This window comes from Anomaloglossus baeobatrachus, chromosome 7 (genome assembly GCF_048569485.1).
Source record: "Anomaloglossus baeobatrachus isolate aAnoBae1 chromosome 7, aAnoBae1.hap1, whole genome shotgun sequence".
NCBI lineage: Eukaryota > Metazoa > Chordata > Amphibia > Anura > Aromobatidae > Anomaloglossus > Anomaloglossus baeobatrachus.
Genome location: NC_134359.1, coordinates 138,205,711 through 138,233,315, shown reverse-complemented (window position 1 = coordinate 138,233,315; position 27,605 = coordinate 138,205,711). Strand labels below are relative to the sequence as shown.

At 42.4% G+C, this 27,605-nt stretch overlaps 1 long non-coding RNA gene across 1 annotated transcript in view; it reads left to right on the top strand.

Annotated features, from left to right (window-relative positions):
* The first annotated feature begins 15,730 nt into the window (after positions 1–15,730).
* LOC142245999 (uncharacterized) overlaps positions 15,731–27,605 on the top strand; it is a 33,325-nt gene continuing 21,450 nt past the window's right edge. The window contains exons 1-2 of the long non-coding RNA XR_012724839.1: positions 15,731–15,792; positions 16,079–16,255. This is a non-coding gene — a long non-coding RNA (uncharacterized LOC142245999). The remainder of the gene's footprint in view (positions 15,793–16,078; positions 16,256–27,605) is intronic.

Genomic DNA, 27,605 nt, shown 5'->3' with positions numbered 1-27,605 from the left:
GGATTATATCAAGGTGATTTAAGGTAACTATAGAGCAAGGAGTAGGGGGAAGGTAGGGGGAGAGAAAAATGGAAGACATGTTACCTAATGGCTTCAGTGGTGTAGCCCGGGAGAAGGTCCGTAGAATTAGGAGACCATTGCCCTTATAGGAAAATCATACAGAGTGAAGTTCCTATGGTATAGAGACAGAGTCCAGAGCTCACGCTAGCAGTCAGGGTGTTATGCCTGATTGTCACTTTCGGCTACATAAGAGAAAACAGGAATAGTAACATGGTGACTATGAAGTCAAGGGAATAAGATAGAGGAGGGAGTACAGGGAAAAAGCAAGAATGAAGTTACCTAATGACCTTGAAGGAATGGCCTGGAGGAAAGTCCGTTGGCATGGAAGGAGTCAAGGTAACTGGCTAAGGACAAAAGGGAGTCGGTGAACACATATCCTAAGGTAATGGTGTGGGTCCAGTAAAGTCAAGGTGAGTCACCTTACCATGAGCCTGAGGTGCCGCAGAGGTAGATCGCTCGTCCTGTGGAGTATGTGATGAAGGGGGAAGCGTCCTTTTAACATGAAAAGTGCCGCGACGTCACTTCCGGTTTCACTCTGAAGCGGTGCATGATGGTCGTGGTGCACTGCGCATGCGCGAGTGATAGATCCGGTGTTTATAGTGAAGAGCGCGTTATTGCTGCCGGTGGAACGCGGAAGTGAATTTTTGGAGCGCACATGTGACAAGGGAGGCGTGTTAGTGAGTCACATGACCGTGTTAGTGGAGGATCCAGGTATGGAGATCGCGTTTCAGTGCAGGGGTATGTGACAGGCTGGATATGGTTGTCACAAAGTGATGCTAGTTCTGTAATATAGAAAACAGGAATTAGGATACTGTATAGTGAATAATCACATATATACATAGAAACTATATTACAAAATTATATAGTGGAAGTAGTAATCTCAGCATAGTTAGTCACATTAACCATTAATGTTAATGGGGAACAGTAACCAAATTGCGCATAAAATGACAACACTTTAAATCCCATACCTGGGATGACCGCAATTATGTGCAAATACATCTATAGATGTATATGCATCTACATACAGGCACCTATAAGTACTTGGAGGAATGCGATGGATACACATGTGCACATATATATATCAGCGTATACATCAAGTAACATATGGTAGATCATAGGAAGGGGACAGGATTATGTGGTAGTGGTTGCTGGGAGAGGATTGTTAAAAAACCTGTTCATACCTCCGGTTTAAACCGTGAGGCTCAAGGGTACCGAGAGTATGGATCCATCGAGCTTCCCTTTCCCGAAGAATTTTGATCCTATCACCACCTCTACGGTTAGTGCCCACCTGGTCTATGACCTGAAACTTGAGTTGTGAAATCCTATGGCCTGCTGTTATGAAATGGAATGGAATAGGTAATAAGGTGCGACCGCATCTAATGTCCGATTTGTGTTTATTGATGCGGTCTCGGATATGCTGGGTTGTCTCCCCAACATATCCGAGACCGCAAGGGCACTTGATGTAATATACAACGAAGGAGCTGTCACAGGTGAAAAAGTCCCTAATGGGAAAAGATTTCCCGGTTCTGGGATGTGTAAAAGAGCATCCCTTGGTGATGTTGGAACACTGGGCGCATCTGAGGCACGGAAAGGTGCCAAACTGTGGATTGTTGAGGAATCTTTGTCTAGGGGTGTGATGGTTGGAGCCAATATCTGCCCGGACCAGTTTGTCCCTGATGTTTGGTGATTTCTTGTAACAGATTAGAGGGGGTGTCTTAAATTCATTGATTTGTGGATAGGAAAGGCCAAGGAGTGGCCAATGTTTCAGGACAATTTTTTTAACCAATGGAGAAAGGGGATGGAATGTGTTGATCAATGGTATACGATCGGATTGTGTTAATGGCTTAGGAGATGAAGATCTCGTTTTAATAGCTATATTGTTAGGATAACCCCTCTGTCGAAACCTGCTGCTCATTTCATCATGTCTAACCAGGCAATTGTCCTTATTGCTCACTATACGGTCAACTCTCGTGTGTTGGCTGATTGGTAGCGAATTCTTTGTATGTTTGGGATGGTTACTGGTATAGTGGAGCAGGCTATTCTTGTCCGTAGGTTTAGTATAGATATCCGTTGTAATGCTGCCGTCACCATTTTTTATAACCCAGCAGTCCAAAAAATTAATTTTGTCAGTACTGTGGTTGATGGTGAAAGTAAGACCGGTTTGATATTTATTGACATCTTCAAAGAATGAGAGTAAAGAATCTAGACCCCCGTCCCAAATCAGGAAGATATCATCAATGTAGCGACGCCATAGCAAGGCGTGGCATAAAACCAAAGGATGGGAATGTATGTATTTATCTTCGAAGAAGGCCATGAAGATATTAGCGTAGGGGGGCGCGACGTTAGAACCCATCGCAGTCCCCCTACGCTGTATATAGTATGTATCCTGGAATAGAAAAAAAAAATTTTCCAGGATAATCCTGAGTAAATCCATACAGAATTTTCTGTTTCCCATTGGTAAGGTGGTGAATTGTTCAAAAAACCACTGTACCGCCTCCAAGCCATCCTCATGGTTTATGCTGGTATACAGCGAATTGACGTCGAGTGTTACTAGTAGAGACGTGTGTGGAATCTGGTGTAGATCTGTTAATGTCTCCAGGAAATGGGACGTGTCCTTTAGATAGGAGGGAGTCAGAGGGATAAATGGTGAAAGAATTTTCTCAACTGTGCGGGCCAATGGGGAAAAAACCGAGTCCGTTGAGGCCACTATAGGTCTACCAGGGGGACGAGTGAGGTGTTTGTGCACTTTCGGAAGTGTGTAGAAAACCGGAGTAATCGGATGTGGGTTGCTGAGGAAGTCTCTTAATTTATGATCAATAATGCCCTGTTCGAAGTGATATTGGGCCGTGGTTTCTCTCCCCCTACCTTCCCCCTACTCCTTGCTCTATAGTTACCTTAAATCACCTTGATATAATCCTATTTTGTACAGCCTAATAACTATCCCTTGACCCCGACGAGTCCTGGACACAGATCCATGCTGTAGGAACTATCCTTAACAGTCCTATGAGTACAGTATTCCACATAACTCACAGCTGACTATATTACTAAGCCAATAGGTAACTTTTATGCTCTATTCATTTTCTTTTCTTTACCCGTTCTCCCTTTCAATGAACTTTGGACAATGATATTATTCCACAGGAATTACCCTGTCATTGACACACTTGTGGCCACCACATTTCTGAACATCTGGATGCTCCAATAAGAGACACACATTACTACCAAGGTAATTAACACTTCACTTCCCTTAATGGACCTCACTTATTGATTAGTACTATACTACTACTCAATCCAATAGGCCATTCCCTATTTCCATACTTCTTAGAAGCACATATCGTGATTTCTCTGTTCCAGACTCCCTCATTAGGACCAATACATAAAGTTTTCCAGGGCCGGATCCCGCACACCGATATTACCCAGGGTCCTCATAGAGGGTATGTCACAACTGACAACTCTTTTGTCTTCCTTTTTGTCTCCTTTTTTGTCTCCCTTTTCTCTCTTTTCTCCTTTTTTCTCTCTCTTCCTCTATTCTACTTCTCATCCTAATTCCTCTCTTCTTCTCTTCTCTCACTTGTACTCTCTTCCCCAGCTGTCCCCGTACGGAGGTCTTTACATCCTTACAGCTATTCTACATATTTACCAGGCTGGTAACTCCAGTGTAGGTCAAGGTGAGCATTCTTGCCATGTTCTTCATACCCCACGGTCACTCACATTATTTCTTTAATCTATATCAACTGAGCATTAGTAGAAAAATAACCAAACAGGTTCTGTGAACCTTGATGCATGAGTTCTTTCCCAGGTTTATACTGTATGCACTTTCTATGTACCCTTGTCTCTATGGTTCTATCAGTATCTATGTTAACTGATGCATAGTTTTAGCCTTGTTTACCTTGATAATACAGCTATCTATTACAATTGACTGATTTCCTTTTCTTTGTTTTGTTTTCATTTCTGTATATGATGTATTTAGTCTGTCCGACCTGATGAAGGCTTGCTAGCCGAAACGTCGACACCTGGCGGACAATTGTATAGCACCGTTTTTCACTTTTTTCACGTTTTGCACTAACAAAATAAAAGAAAAAGGATTTTTGACATCCAATGACTGTCTCCTATCTGGTTTTTGGGAAATAATAGTGTGCCGGAGTTAACCTTTGTTTTCACCTTCATGGCCAGACTAATTTTTACAATTCTGATCAATGTCACTTTGAGTTAATAACTCTGGAACACATTTCAACCCAGTGATTCTGAGGCTGTTTTTTATGACATACTGTACTTCATGATAGTGGTAAAGTTAGGACAATACTTTTATTTGTGAAAATATTGAAAATTTGGGAACGATTTGACAATGGCAACATTTTCAAACTTAATTTTTATACTCATAAACAACAGAGTTATCTCACACAATTAGAGTAAATAACTTTTTCCACATGTCTACTTTACATCAGCCCAATTTTTTAAAGATCTTTTTTTCGTTAGGAAGTTAGAAGGGTTATCAGCAATTTCTCATTTATCCAACAAAATTTAAAATACAATTTTTTTAGGGTCCACATCACATATGAAGTGACTTTGAGCAGCTAGGTGACAGAAAATACCCAAAAGTGACACCATTCTAAAAACTGCACCCCTCACACTGCTCAAAATCACATCTAAAATGTTTATTAACCCTTTAGATACTTCACAGGAACTAAAGCAATGTAGAAGGAAAGAATGAAAACTTTACTTTTTCCCACAAAAAAAAGTTACTTTAGCACCATATTTTACATTTTCACAAGCTTATCAAATTACTGTTCAATTTCTCCTGAGTATACCGATACCCCATGTGTTGTGGAAATATACTGTTTGGTTGCATGGAAGGGCTCTGAAAATAGGGAGCGCCATTTGAATTTTAGAGCTCAAAATTGTCTGATGTGCCTAAAAAGTGTACCTCCCCCATAAGTGACCCCATTTTGGAAACTAGACCCTTTAAAGTCTATCTAGATATTTGATGAGCACCTTCAACTGCCAGGTGCTTTGTGCTTCACAGAATTTCATAACATTGAGCCGTTAAAATTGAAAAATACATTTTTACCACAAAAATGCTGCTTTAACCCCAAATCTTTCATTTTCACAAAAGTAACTGGAAATAATACTCCATACAATTTGTTGTGCAATTTCTACTGAGTTTGCCAATACTACATATGTGGTCGAAAGCTACTTTTGAGGAATAGTACAAATTGAAAAAGGGAAGGAGAGACATATTTGAGTTTAGATTTATTTGGAATGGTTTGCGAGTGCCATGTCATATTGGCATATCCCTTGATGTGCTTAAACACTGGATTTACCCCACAAGTGGGCCCATTTAAGACCCCTCAAGGAATTTATCTATATGTTTGGTGAGCACCTTGAACCCTCAGGTTCTTCACAGAATTTTATAACGTTGAGCAGTCAAAATGAAAAAATACATTTTTAACCACAAAAATGTTGATTTGACCTCAAGTTTTATATTTTCACTAGCATAATAGGAGATATTGGACCTTCCAATTTATTATGAAATTTCTCCTGAGTACGTCAATACTCTATATATGGTCAAAAATGACTTTTGAGGCACAATACAAAGTGAAGAAGGGAAGGAGTGCCATATTTGAGTTCAGATTTAGTTGGAATGATTTGCGAGTGCCATGTCACATTGGCAGAGCCCCTGAGGTGTCAGAGCAGCAGAAATCCCCCACGAGTGACCCTATTTTACAAACTGCACCCCTCAGTCAATTCATCTAGGGGTGCATATTGACACCAGAAATGGTGTTACAAAATGTTATCATTTTTGGCGGGGTGAGCAAAAAATAATTATTTTTACTATTTCCAATTTTCACAAGACAAATAGGTAAAAATATCTCACAATTTCTCTAGAACGTTTCAATACCCAACAAGGCACTGTACAGTACTGTTTGGCCGCATTGCAGGGCTCAGGAATGAGGGAGCGACATTTGATTTTTGGAGTACAAATTTTTCCTAGAATAGTTTGGGACTCCATTTTTAGAGCCACTAAGTGGCAGAACAGCAGAAAGTCCCCCAAGTGATCAAATTACACCACTCTGCGAGTTCATCTACGGCTGTAGTGACAATTTAGTCTATGGAAAACACCCCTGGAGTGAAACGCAGTGAATGTTGCAGAATTGACAATTGCAAAAAAGCCCTGGTTGTGCCCAGTACATTGTAATGCCATACATTATGTCCAACTCATGCTTCTGGAAACTTGCACACCATAAATTAAGCTGGGTTCCTCACTACAACAATGCCAAACATGAGGACGTTAACTGTGGTTTAGACATTATGGGACTCAGAAGGGAGAGGGGCATTTGAATTTGGAGAACAGATTTTGCTAAATTTCTTTTTTGACAGGGGGGTATAGCTTTTTTTTCCAGAGCCTTTGTGCTACGAGTAACCTGTAAATCCCCTGTATTTTTGTTACTGTATGATGGACTTGAGCGGGAACTTGTTTTTTTGTTTGTTGAGTTGAATGCTATTTGATGGCAATTTGGAGTACAGAACATTTTGGTTCTGTTCACATTCATCCTGTTGGTCTATACTGAGCATTTACATTAGAGTTTCCATCTACATCTCCAAAATACGTGATTCCGGTTGAAAATCCTGAAGGACCATTTTTGTTTGAATCATGTTTTTCAGAGATTTATATGTAATGCATGGTGTAAGCATAGATTGCAGGAAAAATATGAACCGCGCCATACTACGATCTTTGGGAGGCAGAATAAACAAATCAACAGCAGTTGAGGAATTGGCTTTATTTCTTTTTTACTCTGTTTACCTTGCGGTATACGTGATTAGGTGGCTTTATTCTTCTGGTCAGTACAATTGGGCCGGGGCCACATGGGGCACTAGTGCGATGTTCGCATGACACTCGGCTCGCGCTGGCAGCACAGCAGGAGCCGAGTGTCATGCGAGTGTCCCTGCTACTGAGGTCCGACCGTGCGAGCGGACCTCAGCTGCGGGGGGCAGGCCGGCTCTGAGGAGGGGCGGGCCAGCGCTGCGGAGGGGCGGGCCGACACGGAGGAGGGGAGGGAGGGATTTCTCTCCCTCTCTCCTCCGTAGCCTGCCATTGTGATTCTCGCTCTGCACGTGCGGTATACCAGTGTACTGCGAGTGCAGTGCGATTTTTCTCTCGCCCCATTCACTTGAATGGGTGCGAGAGAAAAGAGTCTCGCATTACAATCGCAGCATGCTGCGATTGTTTTCTCGGTCTGACATGTGCGCTGACACACAGGCTAGAATTGGTCTGAGTGGAATCCGATGTTTTATCGCACTCCACTCGCACCAATTTTCTCGCCGTGTGGCTTTAGGTTAAGTTCACACTTCAGTTGTTTTGCATCAGTCACAATCCGTCGCCTTGGGGAATTACGGTATCCTGCAAAATATTTTGCAGGAATCCAGTATTTCCCCATAGACTTCTATTAGTGACGGATTGCGACTGATGACCCTGCGTTGCACCCGCTGCGTCGCGGTCCATCGTTTTTGACTGACCGCCGAGCGGGGAGCAACGCAGAATGTAACGTTTTTCGGGCCGTCAAAATAAACGCGCCCCGCAGGAATCCGTTGCCATCCGTCAAGCTTGTAATGTATGTCTATAGTGCTGGATTCCGTCGTAATCCGTCTTACGACGGAATCCAGCGCAGGATTCTGTCATGCTCTACTGAGCATGCCCAGCATGTTTGGCACACCCCCTGGGCTGTCCCAAACACAAACGGATCATGACTGATCCGTCAAAAAATGGACGCACAACGGATGTAACGGACGCAACGGATCAGTTTTTTCACAGGATTCCTGTGAAAGGAATCCTGTAAAAACACATCCGTTGCATCAGTTGAAAACGACTGAGTTAAAAACGACTGATCCGTTGCTGACGGACCTGACGGATTTAAAACAACTGAAGTGTGAACTTAGCCTTAGGTCTTACAGTGATACTAGATTTATATTTTTTTTTTTAGGTCTGGCTACTATCACACTAAAAATGCTTTTTTACAAAATAAAGGTTTTTTAAATCACTGAATCTTGAAGGCTATAGCTATTTTATGTTTTTGCCGACAGAGTAATGAGAGGGTTTGTTTTTTGCACAATGAGTTGGAATTTGTATTGGTACCATTTTGGGCCACATTAATATTTTTTGATCATCTTCTATTTTGAGTTTTGTGATGCAGAATCAAGAAGAAACAGCAATTCAGGAATTAGGGTTTTTTAGCACCCTCTTTTTGGTGGCCATTTTTTACATGATAGCTGTTTTGCATTTAGCAGTCATTGTATAGAGCTTTTGTCTCACTCATGAATAATCTATTTGGTCTATTTTTGGGTGGCGATTCTGACAAGCCCAGTGAGTGTTGAACTTGGTGGGTGTGTTTATTTTAATAAATTGGTGACTAGTGACTAACGTTGTACAAATCTTTGGAAGTTCGGTTTGCTGGCAGCAATCAAATAGAACCTCCACTGGTTCAAACTCTACTGAGCCTGGTTCATTGTCATTGATTGGCAGTTTGAGTCTCCGCCCACATACAGACAGCCATAAGCAGATCACTGCCAGTGAAGGGTGACCTGGCTTTTTCAAATATTTTTTTATTGCACACTACACCAGATCATGCTGTTGTTACCCCTAGTGGGCGCTGTTCAAACACTGCAAGAGGCTCGCACAGGAATGAGCACCAAGCTTACCTGAGCACGGCGCTGCTTGCGCGAGTGAAGTTCGCACTTAAAGCATTGGAATTCTGAACCTGAACTGTAGTTTTTAAAGTTGGTGTTCAGCTTGAAAACCAAACCTCGGGTTAGCTCATCTCTACTAGTGACTACTGTTAAAACAACTACCCTTTATTACTAAGTATTGACTGGCTTTATATTTGATATTTTCTATGCACTAAGCACTTTTTTGGAGGTTTCCCTGGTGATGGGTACCAAATTTTGTGATTGGTAGGGGCATATTAGGGATAGCCACCATGTAACGAGGGCACCACATCCTTAGGGTGCTTAAAGCTCCATTGCCAGGCAGGGAGAAGTGGCAGGTCAGCCTACTTATCCCTAATTGTTATTGGGCTACAGAGCCTTTACCTTTAAGGATGCCACTGCTCTTTTTGCCCAAACTACCCAACACCACTATTGGTATCCTGTGTGCACATTTCATATAGCACCTTATTCTCTTAAGGCTGCTTTCACACTTGCATTGAACGGCATCCGTTGCTACCTGCCGCCTTGAGGAATTACGGTAACCGTTGCAGGAAACCGTTTTATTCTTCATAGACTTCTATTAGCTATGGGTAGCAACGGATGGCCTTGCATTGCATGCATCAGCCGACGCTGGCGGATGGAACGCTGCATGTAGCGTTTTTCTGCGCTTTGCAGAGTGTCAAAAAAATGCAACCTTTAGAATTCCGGCGGCGTCCGTTGTTTTTATAATGGACGCCTATGGTGGCGGATTCTGTTAGAATCCGTCATTTGACGGATTCCGTTAACGCAACTGTCTTTACACAACTGCGCATGCCCAGATGTGTAAAGTCAAGAAAAAAAACCTATAACGAATTGCCTTATTTTGTACGATCCGTTGCATCCATTGTGCCACTATATGCAACGCATCCGTTGATCCGTCACACAACGCAATGCAACAGATGCCGTTCAACGCAAGTGTGAAAGTAACCTAATATGTTTGCTTGGGACGGTTCTAGCAAATCTAACAAAGTATAAAAGTTTTAGAGGGTTTTTGTTTAGTTTTCATGATTCAGTAGCAACAGATCAAGCAATGATTCCACAAGTCACTCTTATTATTTTCGTTCCTGCAAAGTTTTACTGTTTGAAACCCTTGGGTAGAAAAGCTGTACAGCAGAGGAGTTGCTGCTGTGCATCCTGTGTGAAAGATGGTAACTGTGCTCAGGAAAGTGTCTGCTCATTTTCGCCATTCTAACATGGCAAACCACTCCCTTCTGGCTTTAAAAGAAAATGATCTTCCATAGGACTATTTTTTTTTCTATTTTGCCTCACAAAGATCACAATAAGGCTTGGTTTACATTTATCATGTACTCTTCCTTAACACTTAGGCTATGTGCGCACGTTGCGTAAAATTCATGCAGTTACGCTGCGCTTTGCAGCGCAGCGTAACTGCATGCGTCCTGCGTCCCCTGCACAGTCTATGGAGATTGTGCAGGGGCCGTGCGCACGTGGCGTCTCAGAGCGCAGCGCTTCGGCTACTGCCGAAGCGCTGCGCAAAAAGAAGTGACATGTCACTTCTTTCCTGCGCTTTGCCGGCAGCTCCTGCTCTGTCTATGGCAGGAGCTGCAGGCAGAGCGCATGGAATCGGCGCTCACTACGGACATTTCTGCAGCGATCTAAAGCGCACGTGTGATCTTCAGATCGCTGCAGAAATTTCTGCAGGCTAGTACGCAACGTGCGCACATAGCCTTACTTTGTGCCTTCTGTCTAAATCTAGGAAAAACAAACCCTGATGTAACATTTACTATAACGAGGCAGATGGAGTCAATTTGGACTCTGTATAAAACTATGATCTGTCGGTGTCCCTCTTTTTAGGCATGCACAAAAGTGCAGATGACCACAGTTTTGTGTTTGAAAAGATGGAAACCACAAAACAGAGGCCAAGAAGAAGTAACTCTGCCTGAGTGAATGGATCTGTCAGGTGTTCCATCTGAATCATGCATTTAGAAGATTTAGATGGAAACCGCAACGTAGAGCACAAGATAGCTTTGATTAAAGCCTTAGATCTTAAAGGTCTAGTTTCCAAAATTAGGTCACTTGTGTGGGGTTTCTGCTGTTTTTACACTTCGGGTGCTCTGCAGATTTGACATGGTGTCCGCAATCTATTCAATCCAAATTTGTGCTCAAAAAATCAAATAGTGCTTGTTCCCTTGCAAGACCTGCCAGGCGCCGAAACAGTAGTTTTTTACCATGTACGGGTTATTGCACTCAGTAGAAATTGCAGAACAAACGGTGGGGTCCATTTGCTAGTTTAGCCATTTGAAAAGGAAAAATTTGGGGCTAAAGCAACATTTTAATAAAAATGAAAGTAGTTTTAAATACCTTAAATGGTACAATTTTAATTTGCGGTCTTGTTTGCCGTATTTACGATATATAGGTTTCTTAAAGTCACTTCAAATGTGAATTGGTTCTAAATAAAACATATTTTGTAAATTTCATTGAAAAAATGAAAAATTGCTGCTAAACTCTTAACCTTACTAACATCCTAACATAAAAATAATTTTATTTTTAAGAAATTATAATCATATGCAGTAGACAAGTGGTACATTTTAAATAGTATTTATTAACTATTTTGTGTCCTATGACTATTTTAAGAGTATAAAAATTCTAAATTTTAGATAAAACACAGATCATATTACCTCCAACTTAAATTATAATGTGTCACAAAAAGCAATCTTAGAATTACTGAGAAGTATTCCAGACTTATTACAAAATAAAGTGACATGGTAAAGTTGAAAAAGGTGCCCATGTTAGGAAGGTCACACAGGCTTTGGTGGTAAGGGGTTAAGAAGCCTACAAAGTCTGTTAGTGCAGTGTGATATTAATTCCTTCATTTTTCTCTAGCCAGATGAGTTGAGTTCACCAGCGACAATGTGCGGACGAGCCGCTGAACACGCAAGTAAGTGTCACACCCCACGGCCGAGGCGGAACATATATACAACACCAGGTTGAAGAAGGATTGGAGCACGGCCAACCATCACCCGGCTCCCCCATTCAGGCCCTTAAAAAATAATACAAAATTTGAGAGTAAAGACAACAAGGACATTAGGGATGTCTTTCTCCTCTAAGTTATATTTGAAAAAAATGCTGACTTGGGTTCAACAAGGCAATAGGAACTTGGGGCCTCATTCTGCTTCCCATTGTTTTTCATGGCCTATAATGTATGCACCTAGGCCTGCTTCTTCACATTAATTAATTAATTAATTTTATTCATTTATATAGCGCTATTAATTCCACAGCGCTTTACATACATTGGCACATTGTTTTATAAATATTGTCAATAGCTTCTTGGAGCTTTCTTTGGGGTGGGGTGAGGAAGAAAATTATATTTATATATTTTTAAAGTGGTTGTCCACTACTCAAACAAGTCCTTCTCAATCTCAGTGTCAGCTGCAGCTCTGACTCCCTGTAGCTTCTCGTCCTCAAGATTTCTCTTGAGCTGCGCCAATTCTCTGGAACACACTACCAAGAACAATTCAATTAATTCTCAAAATTCACACCTTTAAGCAGGCCCTAAAAATGAATTTCTTTAGACTAGCCTATCACCTCACCTCCTTCATCTAACTATTCTTATTCTTCCCTTCATAAAATTTACTTCCAATTCTTGTCCCCTGTATTTTCTGGTTGCATTCCTCTTCATCATTCCTTTTCATGTACTACTTTTCTACTCTGTACCTGTACTTGTATAAATTCTGGCTGGCGACCGGTCCAGACAGCTGGATTTGAATCCCCTATTACTTTGATGGCTGGAACATACACGACAAGCTTTTCTTCCCCCAGTTTACCTTTTGTGCCTCCCCTATTTCCTCATAGACTGTAAGCTTACAAGCAGGGCCCTCACTCCTCTTGGTATCTGAATTTTATTATTCTGTAATATCTCATATTGTCTGTACATGTCCCCTCCAAATTGTAAAGCGCTGTCGAATATGTTGGTGCTATATAAATAACAATTATTATATTGGTGTTCAATTTGTCCAAAGGGGAGAGTGGAGCCAGTGCTAATTGAGTGCAGGGCTCATGTGACGTCACATAACAACTTCACGAGAGCCCAGAGAGATCAAATGCTGACATTACTGGAATGGTATGGGAACCAGAGGTGAGTAAGAGTGTTGTTATTTTAATGGGGCAAATACTCAGATAAAGAAGGGGTTGTCCGAGTAGTGGACAACCTCTTTAAGTATTTTATTCCTCAGTTGCTAAAAAACCTTGTTCTCTCATGTCTTAAAAAATAAGCCTGTTTCCATATTTATTTGCCATCTATATGATTTTTGGTAAACGTTAGTTCTGGGTGGCATTGACTGGTAGGTATGTCCAGGCAGACATAGGCTCCAGTTGCCACACTCCCAGACAGAGGTTTCTCAATAACCCACAATTTGGGACCTTTCCCTGTCTTAGATGCGCTCAATGTTCCAACATTACCAAGGGATCCTCTTTCACACACCCCAGAACTGGCAAATCCTTCCCTATCAGGGATTTCTTCACTTGTGACAGCTCGTTTGTGGTTTATTACATCAAATGCCCCTGCGGTCTCGGGTATGTTGGGGAGACTACCCAACATATCCGAGACCGCGTTAACAAACACAAATCTGACATCAGATGCGGGCGCACCCTACTGCCCATCCCATTTCATTTCATAACCGCGGGCCACAGGATCTCTCAGCTCAAATTTCAAGTTATCGATCATGTTGGCACCAACCGCAGGGGTGGAGATAGGGTTAAACTTCTCCGTGAAAGAGAAGCCCGATGGATCCACACTTTGGGCACCCTTGAGCCCCATGGTTTAAATCGGAGATATGAACAGGTCTTTTAAAGACCATTTTTCGTGTTATATACCCTATCATTTTACTTACTCCTACCTGTTGCTCATAGTACATTATCAAACTATATACACATGTATGTACCCTTTTTTAATATATATGTCCATACCAGCATTTCCTTTATCCTGGAGTGTGTGCATATATATTGCCTACTTAGGAACCATTGATTTATTATCCCACCACTATGTAATATTAAGACTATCAATAATAAACAGATCGCTACTGTATTGTATATAATCTCTGGTTTGCTTATATGAATATGTGATCATTCTGCTATATGACACCCTAACTCTTCCTTTCTCTATTACAGAACTAGCACCACCTGATTACCACATCCAGCCCACCACTTGTCCCTTCACTGAAGTACAGTCTCCGTTCCTGGCTCCATCTCCTGCACGGTCATGTGACCCACCTGCACGCCCCCCCTGTCACATGTGCGCTCCAGCAATCCACTTCCGCGTTCCACCTAATAGTGACGCACCTCCTCTTCTCTGCACTGGACAAACGGCATCCACGCGCGCAGGCGCAGTACACCATGCCCCCTAAAACCGGAAGTGACGTCGCGGCTCACTCCGGTTTAAAAGGACGCTTTCCCCGTATTCCTGCATCCCACAGGACACGCGATTTGGCTCTGCGGCACCACAGGTTCTTGGTAAGGTGACTCATCTGTACTTTGCTGGACTTTTTCTGCCATCATTATCTCTGCATTCATTGTCTTTCCCTCCTCCATTATCAGCTGCCTCTGACTTTTTCCATGCCCAACGGACCTCTCTCCAGGCTTTAATACAGAAGTCACTAGGTAATGCTGCTCCTCTACATACTTTTCCTCCTCTACCCCTTTACTTGCACACCTGATCTCCTAGTTACCACCAGGTCACCTTGGCTTTGACTGTAAGTTTATATTATTGGCATAACAATCAGACGTAGCATCCCGATTCCTGGTACGGGCCCTGGATCCTGCTTCTATATTGCAGTAACTACTTTCCTTAGATAACATTATTTACATGAGTATTGTACCATCATTTTATTTTAAGTCATGTAACTGAAGCAATCATCAGACATATTACCCTGACTCCGAGCGTGAACCCTGGACCCAAGTTCCACACGCTTTATACATACCCACAGTATGTCTTCTATCCAGCGAACCTTCATCCTAGCTACACCATAGAAACCACAGGTAATCCTATCCACATCACTTATCTCTCATTGCAGTTACACCACACCCTATAGCCACTACTGAACCACCCCATATTCCCTTTTATACAGCTACAATTACAGCCGAGCCCTTGTCCTGATTCCAAGCCTGAACCCTGGGCCCTAGTGTCCCTCTAAAGTAGCTACTTTTTTCCTGACACTCCTACGGTTATAACATCCCTGGCCACTTCAAACCAGAGACACACACGACTGCCAAGGTAACCAATATTTTTAATCTTTTATATGGACCTAATGTATAGAACAACATCACCTTATACAACTCGGCAGATCTTTTTCCTGCTTTCAACAATCTTGGAATACTTTACATGTTCTCTGTTTCAGACTCTTTCCCTCCGCGCAATGTACTTTTATAGGATGTGATCCTATATGCCGGCACTCCCAGGGACCCTATATAGGGTATGTTCATTACTGAACTTTTTTTTCTTTCTCTCTCTTTCTCGCTCTCTTTCTCTTTTTCTCTCTCTCTCTCTCTTTCTCTCTCTCTCTCTCTCTCTTTTTCTCTCTCTCTCTCTTTTTCTTTTTCTCTCACTCTCTCTCTTTCTCTTTTTTTCTCTCTCTCTTTTTCTCTCTCTTTTTTCTCTCTCTCTCTTTTTTTTCTCTCTCTCTCTTTCTCTCTCTCTCTCTTTTTCTCTCTCTTTTTTTCTCTCTCTCTCTCTCTTTCTCTCTCTCTCTTTTTCTCTCCCTCTCTCTCTTTTTCTCTCTCTCTTTCTCTCTTTTTCTCTCTCTCTTTTTTTCTCTCTCTTTTTCTCTCTCTCTTTTTCTCTCTCTTTTTCTCTCTCTCTCTTTTTCTCTCCCTCTCTCTTTTTCTCTCTCTCTCTTTTTTTCTCTCTCTCTCTTTTTCTCTCTCTGTCTCTTTTTCTCTCTCTCTTTTTCTCACATTGTCATTTCTTTTCCTACAGCAGTCTCCGTATGTGATCTCACAGCTACTAACATACTCACCTGATTATGATTCCAGTTTAAGGTTAAGGTGAGCCTCCTTACCTTGCTCTCTACTCCCCACGGTCACCCCACGTTGCTCATTTTATTCTATATCCTTCATTCTAATTCAGCGGATTTACTCCATGTATGACGCATCCCTAATTTGTATACATATACCTCTGCACGCTTGTCTCAGTTGCATTGTATGTCTCTCTGACGTTCGCTCTGATATTTGAATTTTGCCTTTTCTGTACCTTAATGATGCAGCCAATATCTCAATGGATTGATCTCCTTTCTATGTTTTGTTTCCCTTGTTTTGTAAATATTGTATCTAGTCTGTCCGACCTGATGAAGGCTTGTTAGCCGAAACGTCGACACCCAGCGGACAATTGTTCAGCACTTTTTTCACGTGTGACACTAACAAAATAAAAGAGAGGGATTTTTATCCAACTACTGCGTTCCTTCTTTCTATGGGAAATTAATAGTGTGCCGGAGTTAACCTCTATTGACTGGTAGGTATTCTGTCCCATCATCATCAGACTTGTGAATCCTCCCAGTGCACCCACTGGCCAGAACCCGGTTAATTGATGTGACCTTGCTTAGTGCAAGCGTATTGAGTAAGGCGGCGCCCACTAATTGAGTTCTGGCCAGGAGTATGCCAATCACATACTTGACTGTTGTTTTCATTCTAGACCAGACAACCTCTTTAAGAAAAATCATGGCTTCCTTTACCATCATCCTGATTTTAGTAAAAATTTGTATCTTTTGGGCATTTATTTGTATGAATCCCCCAGGAGACTTATGTGCAGAATTCGGCCCAAGCCCATGGCTGGGGACATAAATGGCTGTTGTAGTGTTATCGTTTTGTCATCCGCTCACTGGATAAGAGAAGGAAAGCATTAATAAGATACATAGTACAACCAAGTTGTCCAAAATGAACAAAAAAGGCAATGCCATAAAGTAATAAAAGATCCATCTCTATGAAACAGCAAACAATAGGCTGGAGAGGACAACTCTGGCTATTATTTTATGCAATACCTAGGTACTAGAAAACCCCTGTATCTGCACCAAATTTATTAAGATAAAGATGACATTTAGTAAATGTGGTGCATTTTTGGAAAACTGAATTGAAACGGCATTCTTCAATCTCATTGTTCTTCTCACTTCAAACTCAATGTGCAGAAGCCTTAATATATCAATTGTCAATAAAATCAACCAAATGCATCTCCCATTCTTCCCAATATCCTCTCACCACTTTCTATAAGCAGATTACTGAAAGAATAGTTTTGCTATCAGACAACATAGAACTCTTGCCCCATGGGTGCCTCTTTACCATCACTGGGTCGCTCCGATCTGTACCCATGTTATCAGTGCTACCCAAAAGACCAAAATATAAGTTTCCTAATTGTAGGAAAAAAATGCAAAAACACAAACTGAAACCCTGGCCATGGCAAACACAGAAGAATCTGCAATTCCCACTATGGTGTTTCTTGCTGGTTAACCAGATCTAAAATAATATGCTACTGTTATTACTTTGCAGTTTCCATGGAGATTCTATGTTTGTTTACACAGGAAATCCACGAGAAGTTTCAATCAAGTCCGGAGTCTCATATTTGAATAGCAGTAGTTTGCATACTAGTCAAATAAAGGCAAAGTACATTTTCATTGATCTTAAAAGAGATACCAGTGTCTTAAGGCGGAGGCCCCTGTTCTGTGTGCTTTTCTCTGAGACCTGCAGGGCTAGGGTGTAATAGAGATTACTACTGTTAACACACTGACCCTTTTCTTGTAGAACACAGGAATATTTATTTACTCTCATTTGTAAAATTACAGGAACTACATATTTATATGGTGAGAAATATATTTTTTCATTGTGCACGGCACCTCGCAATGCCACATGACTGCATTACTGGCTCTGGGGGACACGGCCTACTGCAAGCGTTGGTGACATCTATTGTATTGTTGTCACTAGAATATATAACGGGGAAATGAAATGGGGCCATGTGGCTATTTACCATGTATGAAGCTGAACTGACAATTAGTGTCATGATATGGTGGCATGTGATTATGTTGCCATATCTGTGGCAGTGCGAGAAGCTGACCAGAGGTGGTCATGGTTAGCCTCATCCTCCAGAAGGTGTCAAGTTAAAACAACTGATTGTGGTCATGCTTCACTACGCTTTGATGTTGTCACTGCTGAGAACTTACATTACTTTCCTAAATGACTTTACTTCCATTATATGCTTAGTGCTCATATATCCCTTAGTATATGGAGTGAGGTTCCCTGGTTTTATGTATAACAAGTATAGAAGAGTATAGAAAAAAATCCACAGAATCTTAAAGGGTTTAACCCATAAACAATGTATAAATTATTCACAAGATAGATGTGGTAAAAAAAAAGAACTACTGGTTGGTTTGGCTTCTGAGACCCCCAAAAATAGGGGTCCCAAAGTTCCTTGGTGCACATTTGCAACCACCAACCCCATAAGCAGTGAGTGGAGCAGCGGTTGCATTTGCTCACTTCTGCTCTTGTCACATATGGGACTTTGGGACCTTCTTTATTCTAAGGTTCAATGGCGGTCCTACCATAGTGACACAACATCAGGAATGGACACAAAAATGGGCGCCTGTGTGAGGACAATATGTGGGCCCTCTGCAGTCATCCCATTGTAATGCACATTTCCACCTGCTTTGTAAGCAGAAGGGGGCCCCTTACATCAGGTTGCACCAATGGTATGTCTGCCCCTGTATAGCATCATTTACTAAGTAATATCTCTTTAATAAAAACTGTTATTATTCTATGAAGGCCAGGGCCACACAGGGAATACTATGATCCCCCCGCATCACACTCGGCTCACGCTAGCAGTACAGCAGAGCTGAGTGTCATGTCCCTGCGACTGAGGTCCAATCGTGAGAGCAGACCTCAGCTGCGGGGGGCGGGCCGGCACTGAGGAGGGGCGGGCCGGCGCTGAGGAGGGATAGATTTACCTCCCGCTCTTCTCCGTATCCGGCTATTGCCATTCTCACCCTGCCGGTGTACCATGAGTGCAGTGCAATTTTTCTCTCACCTCATAGACTTGAATGGGTGCGAGAGAAACAAGGATTGTATTACAGTCGCAGCATGCTGCGATTGTTTTCTCGGTCCGATTAGGGCTGAGAAAATAATCGCTCATGTGCGCTGACACACAGGCTAATATTGGTCCGAGTGGAATGCGATTTTTTTATCACACTCTACTCGCACCGATTTTCATGCCATGTGGCTTAGGCCTAATTATAATGATATTTCTCAGTGACTGCGGTGAACATTACTACTTTAGAGTTGGATATTGTGGACAATATGTCTGATATGGTTATGACCATGTTCTTACTCTTTCATCTCATTGGACATTATGGGTTCAGTACAGTCTTAGCTCTTACAGACCTTAGTGCGGAGATGCAGCCTTAGAAGTGTTGACACGCTAACATATTGTGTTACAATAACACAGGATATTAGTATGCAAAAGGGGTTAAAAGAATATTAGGCAGCCAAGTCAAGACAGGCTAAACAAATATCACACCCTTAGCAGGAGAATAATCCTATTTTAATCTCCTTCCTGTGCTGATGTATAGGCACTTCTTGTAAGGAGTAAGAGTGGAGCTTTTCCTGTAGATATTCAACTTGTAATAAAAACAATTAGCCGGATTCAGACATAAGTACAAATGTTAAATAAGCAGAAATGGAAGAGCAAACACACAAGTATTGAGAGCTGAATATACATCTACCTTGTTGGCTTTGTGCTATTGTCAGATTATTATATTAGTAAACCACAGTGATTTGCCTCACACAGAGTGAAAGTTAAATATGAAGTTTGGATTATGAAGTGAAGAGGAGTTTAACTCTCAAAATATAAACTTTACATCATATGTTAATATGATAATCGGCCTAATGCATGTTTGGAATCCAAAAAAGTGTAAACTGTAACCATGGGGATATATAGGTCTACATAGGCACTGTACACATTGAAAGGTCCGCCAGTCTCGTCAAAATTGCCCAGTTTGGCAGAACTGAATGTTCATGTGATGCAGTAAAGGGAACCTGTCATTCTTCTTGCCCAAACCGAGAGCAGCGTTAACCCTAGAACGAATACCTGGGGCCTCGCAGGCCTGCTAGGTTACTTGTTTTCTATTGTAGATTTCTATGGTTGCGTGTTCTGGGGTTAATTATTGTATGGCTGCATGATTACAGCCAGGTATGTTTTTTTCTAAAACGCTCTGGAATTTCAGAAAAACATAGTTTGAAGAGTAAACAGGAACCATAGAGAAAGAAGAGCCGAGTCTGAGTCTATTGAGGTACCTGGCCAGGTTCTCCCTATCCCGCTCCAGTAGAATGACAGTTACCTCTCATGTGTGTACATAGGGAGACCTTTCAATCACCTAAAGTGGGTAAGTGGGTGGGAGGATACATCTGGAGACAGCACGGGACTAGTCAGGTCTCTTGTTGTGATCCCCAGTTGGCTCTTCAGATTGTTTTCTCTGAAATGATGCCAGAGCATTTTAGAGAAAAATATATATGGCTGCGATCATTATTCACGCTGCCTGTTTGTATTTGAAAATAAAATACAACCGTCAAAATTTGTGGGGTAAAATGTAAAAATTTCCAAGATAATTCAATTATAAACATAGCAAAAAGGCAATGGTATTAACCAGCCAAAATCATAGAAACAAGCATCACATTTTTGAATCAAATCAAATGTCTGTGTCTGCCTCCTTCTCTTCAGCGCCTCCCCCGTCCGTAAACTTTAATGAACAGCAACTGTCATCTCACCCTTCAATGAGTCAAAATTCAGTCTTCACTAAATGCAGATTTTACCAGTGAATTGTAAGTGAATGATCAGTACAGGAGGAAGAAGGATATTTCTATACAAGTAAATACAGTCATTGCCGAATGTGTTGGCATCCTAGAAAATGTTTCAGTGTTTCTCCAAGAAAATATTACAATTATACATATTTTGTCATACATACAATTCCTTTTTGCGTGTTAGAACAATAAAAAAACAGAAAAAAGGCAAATTGTACAAAATTTCATATAAAACCCCCAAAATGCACCAGATAAAATTGTTTATCACCTTTCCAAAATTGTGGGTAAACAACTTAGTTTTTACAATCATCTCATGCTTGAAACAAACTTGTGGCAAGTAACAGCTGTGGGCAATATGACAAATCACACCTGAAACCAGATAAAAAAGGGAGAAGTTGACTCAATCCTTGTCTTGAGTGTCTGTGTGTGGCACACTAAGCATGGAGAACAGAAAGAGGACAAGAGAATGGTCTGAGGACTTGAGAACCCAAATTGTTGAAAAAAACAACAATCCATCTGCAGAGATCATGATGTTTGTCCATGGTGCACAACATCATCAAGAAGTTTACAACCCATGGCACTGTAGCTAATATCCTTGGATGTGGACTGCTGAGAAAAAATGATGAAAAGCTGCAACGCAAGATTGTCCAGATGGTGGATAAGCAGCCCCAATCAAGCTCCAAAGAAATTGAAGCTGTTCTGCAGGCTATGGATGCATCAGTCCAAAATTGTAGAAAACCCTGGCACACAGTTTAAGGAAAAAGGTAAACAGGCAATAAGTTTGTTGTATGCTTGTGTTTTATTCAAAGAAAAAAAATTTTCTGTCTTTGGGACAGAACCGTTCAATGTGAATTGTTACACACTGGTTGTCACTTCAGCAATTTTTTCTTTGAATAAAACACAAGCATACAACAAACTTATTGACTGTTTACCTTTTTCCTTAAACTGTGTGTCGAGGTTTTCTACAATTTTGGATAGCTCTTTTCTCCCGAGCACCAGGCTTCCAGCAGTTGAGCCCAGCTTACCTCCTAATGGATGCATCAGTGTCAGGGCAAACTATCCATTGACTTTTGAATGAAATTAAACGCTATGGCAGGTGTGAAGATCTGAGCTTGTGGGTAGAATCAATCACCTAGGTCGGATAGCAAAGTAATTATTTTTATTCCTTCAGTCCATGGTCTTACAGCTACTCCGGCTACTTGGCCAATATGAAATGTCTTCAGTCCACGAGATCCCAAACCATGACCGGTAGTTCCACTGCCCCCTTACCAGGCGATACTCACTGTCTCCCAACTTTTGGTTGGCCCACAGCTTTTGTATCTCCCAACGGTATAGTAAGAAGTCACAGCCTATGTTTGTCCAGATAAATGATACCATGATCGTAGCACCTGTATCCAGCTCCAGCCAGCAAAAACAGTCCTTATGCTCTGCCACACGATGAATATCATAACCATAGCGTGTGTATCCAGCTCCAGTAGTCCTTTTGCTCCTCCAGACAATGAATATCCCGACCATCCAGCTTCAGCTGGCTACAATAGTCCTTATGCTCTTCCAGATGGCAGATATCACGACTGTAACACATGAATCTGTGGCTCGCCCCTGAGGCTTCAGTCGCCACAGGGTACTGCATCTCACTTAAGGTGCAGTACTCATTCTAGGTAATGAAGAGGTTAATTGCTGGTGTTTCTCACATTCACAAAGCACACATAGTTAGATGCGTTCCCACAGGGATTGGCCTAGGTTAGACAGGGAGGTGGCCATCACGAAGCATGGGACTTTCCCGATCACTAGGACAACCACCTGGGGGGCGGGCACCACTTGGGGAAAAGGAAGGAACATCTTCACACTTTACTCAGTTTACCCCGGGCACAGCTTCGCATGAGGAGCACAGTCAGGACCATTGGTCCAGGCATCACTTCATACTTCTGGGAGAACTATAAGACCCGTGGCTTGGAGCAGGCATCTCAGCCCGTGCGCTCTACAGCTACCGGGGATTCCAGGGTCTGCGGAGAGTGTAGGAAACACTCGCAGCCCATTCCTAATTCCGTCCATGGGATTGGAGGGACCCGACCAGAAAGGACACACAGTGAGAACACCGGCGGTGACCTCCAAACTATCCGAGATCGGCAGGGACCGGCACTCTAAGGGTGACAACTGGACAGTGAGTAAAAACCTTGGACCGCAACTACTGTGTCAGCCCTACATTGCCAGTGCCGGCAACCCGCGCTTCGGCGCCAACGGCCACTACTACCTCCATCATCCTCCCTGGGGTCTAGCTTCACCTGCGGGAAGCTGAACTATCCTAACTGCAACACCATCCACCCAGTGGCGGCTAATCCCTGGCAGCATAAAGAAGGTGACGTCATGAGACAACTACTACCAACATCCTCATCATCCCACCATCATCCTCCATTCCCCTTTTGTGGACTCCTCGGGGTCACAAAACCGGGCAGGGCCACTCGTGATATCCCCTGACCCTCACCGACTCGGTGACGAGTATTCCCAAGGCCCCGTGGGGTGCTCCATATCCAGTTCCAATCTCTTTAGTCCATTCATGGGCAGCAGGACCTGCCTGCAGCAACAGTTTCTAGTACCTTAATCTCACAGCATCAACCTCCTCATTGACTAAGCATGTGGTTTATTGTTCTACATCTCCTTGAATCAGCCACCATGATGGGCAGAAGTACTAATCACAGTCAGGCCCTTAGACATTTTCTACATGAATCTGTAAGTATGAAGGTTCCAGAAGACCAGTCTCCTACCCAGTCTGCAGAGATGTGTATTAGAGAAGCTTCCTGCAGAGAAGAACAAACAACACACAACCCACCACCACATGCAGGACAACGAATCCTACTGATGAGTAGAGATGAGCGAACCTTCAGTTTTGAGGTTTGGGTTTGGGCTCGGAAAATGACATGAAAATCCCCGTGGTGAGTATTGCGCTGTGCTCATGTCTGAGTGCTGCGCAGCATTGTCCAAGCTGCGGGATGTGTGTAATTGGCTCAAATTTGACTTATGTTCTGCATTCTGAGATGTTTTGTTCATGTGGTTATAATAAAAAAAAAAGCACCGCCCACGCACCTCCAGAAGTGTTTTGCTGAGGGCTAAAAGCACAATACTTCTTGAGGTGAGCGGTGCTTTGTTTTCAATTTCTCTGTGAACAAAACATCTTAGAACGCAAAATGTAAGTCAAATCATAGCCGATAACACACATCCCACAGCTCGCACAATGCTACGCAGCACTCAGACCTGAGAACAGTGCGATACTCGCCACAGGGATTTTCATGTCATTTTTCGAGCTCGACCCGAACCTCAAAACTGAAGGTTTCCTCATCTCTACTGATGAGTAAGCAATACCTAATAAAACAAAACAGTAAATTTGATGTAATCGGTGCTCCGTACTGTAAAAAGTCTACTCTACATCCAATAGTCTTTAGTCCATGGCTAGCTCCTCACACTCCTTGCCCACATTTTTAGCACAGAAAGTCCTGGGCTCCTCTCTCTTGTTAGCCATTGTAATGTGCGCTGGGGTATGTGGCGTATTGCTATATGCACATGCAGATATTTGCTACCACTGCTGTCCACTCTATCATCATGGCCCCTCTTGGTTAGGACAGCCAGCATCTGCCTCAACCTTAGTCAGTTGATCCTTCCCCATCTAGATGACCGTCCGGGGTTGTGGTCCCTACGCAGAGCTACATTCCTCCAGTGGCTGTTCTCAGTCCCACTCAGCCAAGCTTTGCAAAATGAGATGTTCCCAGTCCATGAGATCCCAAACCGGGACTGGTAGTTCCACTGCCCTCGTTCCAGATGATACCCACTGTCTCCCAACATTTAGGTGGTTCTCAGCTTTTGTATCTCCCGCTGGCATAGTCTGTAGTCAGAGCCTATGCTTCTCCAGACGACTGATATCATGACCATAGCACGTGTATCCAGCTCCAGCCAGCAATAGTCCTTATGCTCCTCCAGATGTTGAATATTATGACCGTAGAGCATGTATGAAGTTCCAGCAGGCAACAATAGTCCTTATGCTCTTCTAGACAATGGATATCATGACTGTAGTGGATGTATCCAGCTCCAGCTGGCAGCTATAGACCTTGTACTCCTCACGACGATGGATATCATGACTGTAGTGTTCAGATGAGCAGAAGAGCTCGTTACACCCACCCCCTTAGACATTTTCTAAATGAAGCTCAAACTCTGAAGATTCCAAAAGCCCAGGTTCTGGCCCTGTCTGTGTATTAGAAAAGCCTCCTGCCGAGAGAAACAAGAAACTCACAACCCCCCACTAGATGCATGACAATTAAGCCTACTGCAAGCCTGATTACATTAGAGTTAATGGAGGCTATTGTTACAACCCATTCGCCCTTCAAATTGTAATAAAACACAACAGATCATCGCTGTGTGTTGTAAAAAGTCCACTCTACATCCATTGGTCCAATAGTCTTTAGTCCATGGCCAGCTCCTTAAAGCAGGAGACCCAGGAAGACCCCACTGCTGACACAGAAACATAGAAAAGGTAGACTGCAGTTTGCAAAAATGAACATGAGTAAGCCAAAATCCTTCAGGGAAAGCATTTTGTGGACAGATGAGACCAATATAGAGCTTTTTGGTAAAGCACATCATTCTACTATTTGCCGGAAATGGAATGAGGTTTATAAAGAAAAGAACAAAGTACCTACAATCAAATATGGTGAAAATTCAAAGATGTTTGGAGGCTGCACTGCTACCTCTGGCACTGGGTGCATTGATTGTGTGCAAGGCATCATGAAAACTGAAGATTACCAAAGGATTCTGGGTTGCAATATAGAGCCCACTGTCAGAAAGCTGGATTTGCTTCCTTGGTCATGGGTCATCATAGGTCAGCAGGACATTGACCCCAAACATACTTCAAAAAGCACACAGGTATGGATGTAAACAAAAAGCTGGAGAGTTCTGAAGTGGCCAGCAATAACTCCGGATCCAAATTCCATTGAACACCTGTGGAGTGATCCTAAAATTGCTGTTGGGAGAGGGCAACCTCCAAATGTGACCTGGAGCAGTTTGCAAAAGAAAAGTGGTCCAAAATTCCAGTTGAGAGGTGTAAGAGACTTGTTGATGGTTATAAGAAGCGATTGCAGCTATCAATTCCACAGGGTGTGCAACCAAATATTAAGATGAGAGTGCTAAATATTATTTTTTGAGTTTTGTGTGAAATTATGTCCAATTTGACTTTTTTCCTTTGTTGTTTATGTTGTTCCAATACACACAAAGGAAATAAAATGTGCATAACAAAACATGTATAATTGCAAACATTTTCTGGGAGGAATACTTCATTTTTTAGAACAATTTCAAGGGTCCCAACACTTTTGGCCATGACTGTATACATTTTGTAATAAATCTTATTCATTAAATTAAATTAATCAAAAATTAATCTAAGTGAAAAAAATGTTCATCTAACAGTTTTCAGTTCCAACTACAGAATAAATTCTGTTACCAAAGTATCAAAACACAACTCCTAGGGTACCATAGCTTGATGTACACATGTAGCATTGTGTATTGCAAAAGGTGGGTCATAAAGGCTCCTCACAGCTATTCTCAATTTCAAATTGGTATCGGCCACACTCCCCTTGGTGTGCCACTACATCTTCAATTCCCTGCAGGAAAACACATGACCTGGCCTGATCATTTTCTTTATGACCCTGAAGTCTGGCTACTTGTCCCAATTCTTCACCTCCTGCCGCCTCCAACTCAAAAATATTTCCCGAATCCGAACATTCCTTTCCCAAGAAGCTGCAAAAACCCTAGTACATGCCCTTATTATCTCCAGCCTGGATTATTGCAACCTCCTGCTCTGTGGCCTCCCTTTTAACAGTTTCGCACCCCTACAATCTATTCAAAACTATGCTGCCCGGCTAATCCACCTGTCCCCCTGCTACTCTTCGACCTCTCCTCTCTGCCAATCCCTTCACTGGCTTCCCATTGCCCAACGACTCCAGTTCAAAACACTAACCATGACCTACAAAGCCATCCACAACCTGTCTCCTCCCTACATCTCTGACCTAGTCTCCCGGTACTTACCTGCACGTAACCTTCGATCCTCACAAGATCTCCTTCTCTACTCCCCTCTAATCTCCTCTTCCCACCATCGCATCCAAGATTTCTCCCGTGCCTCCCCCATACTCTGGAATGCTCTGTCTCAACACATCAGACTCTCGCCTACCTTGACAAGCTTCAAAAGGAACCTGAAGACCCACCTCTTCCAACAAGCCTACAACCTGCTGTAACCCACAGTCTGATATAGCGCCGCACAACCAGTTCTACCCTAACCTACTGTATCCTCACCTATCCCTTGTAGACTCTGAGCCTTCGCGGGCAGGGACCTCTATCCTCCTGTACCTGTCTGTGTTTTGTATTATTTATGATTATGTACTTGTACCTATTATGTATACCCCTTTCACATGTAAAGTGCCATGGAATTGATGGCGCTATAATAATAAATAATAATAATAATTCTTATCTAGTATAGATAATACTTGCTGTAGGCCCACTTGCCTGTAATAAGGAATCCTTCTGCCACTTGATGCTTATTCACTCTAGAACTTGCTATCAGAGTATAGTCTCTCTTCTTCACACACAACACCCATAATACAATGCTGGTCTGCCAGCAATAGGACCATAGGTCCTTTCCTTTTCTGTGCTTTCCACTAATTGACTAACAACCAAAAAGTAACTTCCACTGTAATGCCCACTTAACTGCTCACGCCACGGGCTGTCCCTAAGATTTAACCCTGTCCTCTGACTAACTAAAGGTCCAGTCACACATAACGAGATCGTTAACGAGATCGTTACTACGTCACAGTTTCTGGATCGTTGTTAATTCGTTGGTGAGATCGTTGGTGAGATGTCACACAGTCATTTTTCCAACGACTTTAGTAACGATGCAGCCACCTGTATAACGATCTCGTTGGTCGTTGGGATCCTGTCACACAGCAGAAACTGTGACGTAGCAACGATGTCATTAGCGATCTCGTTATGTGTGAAGT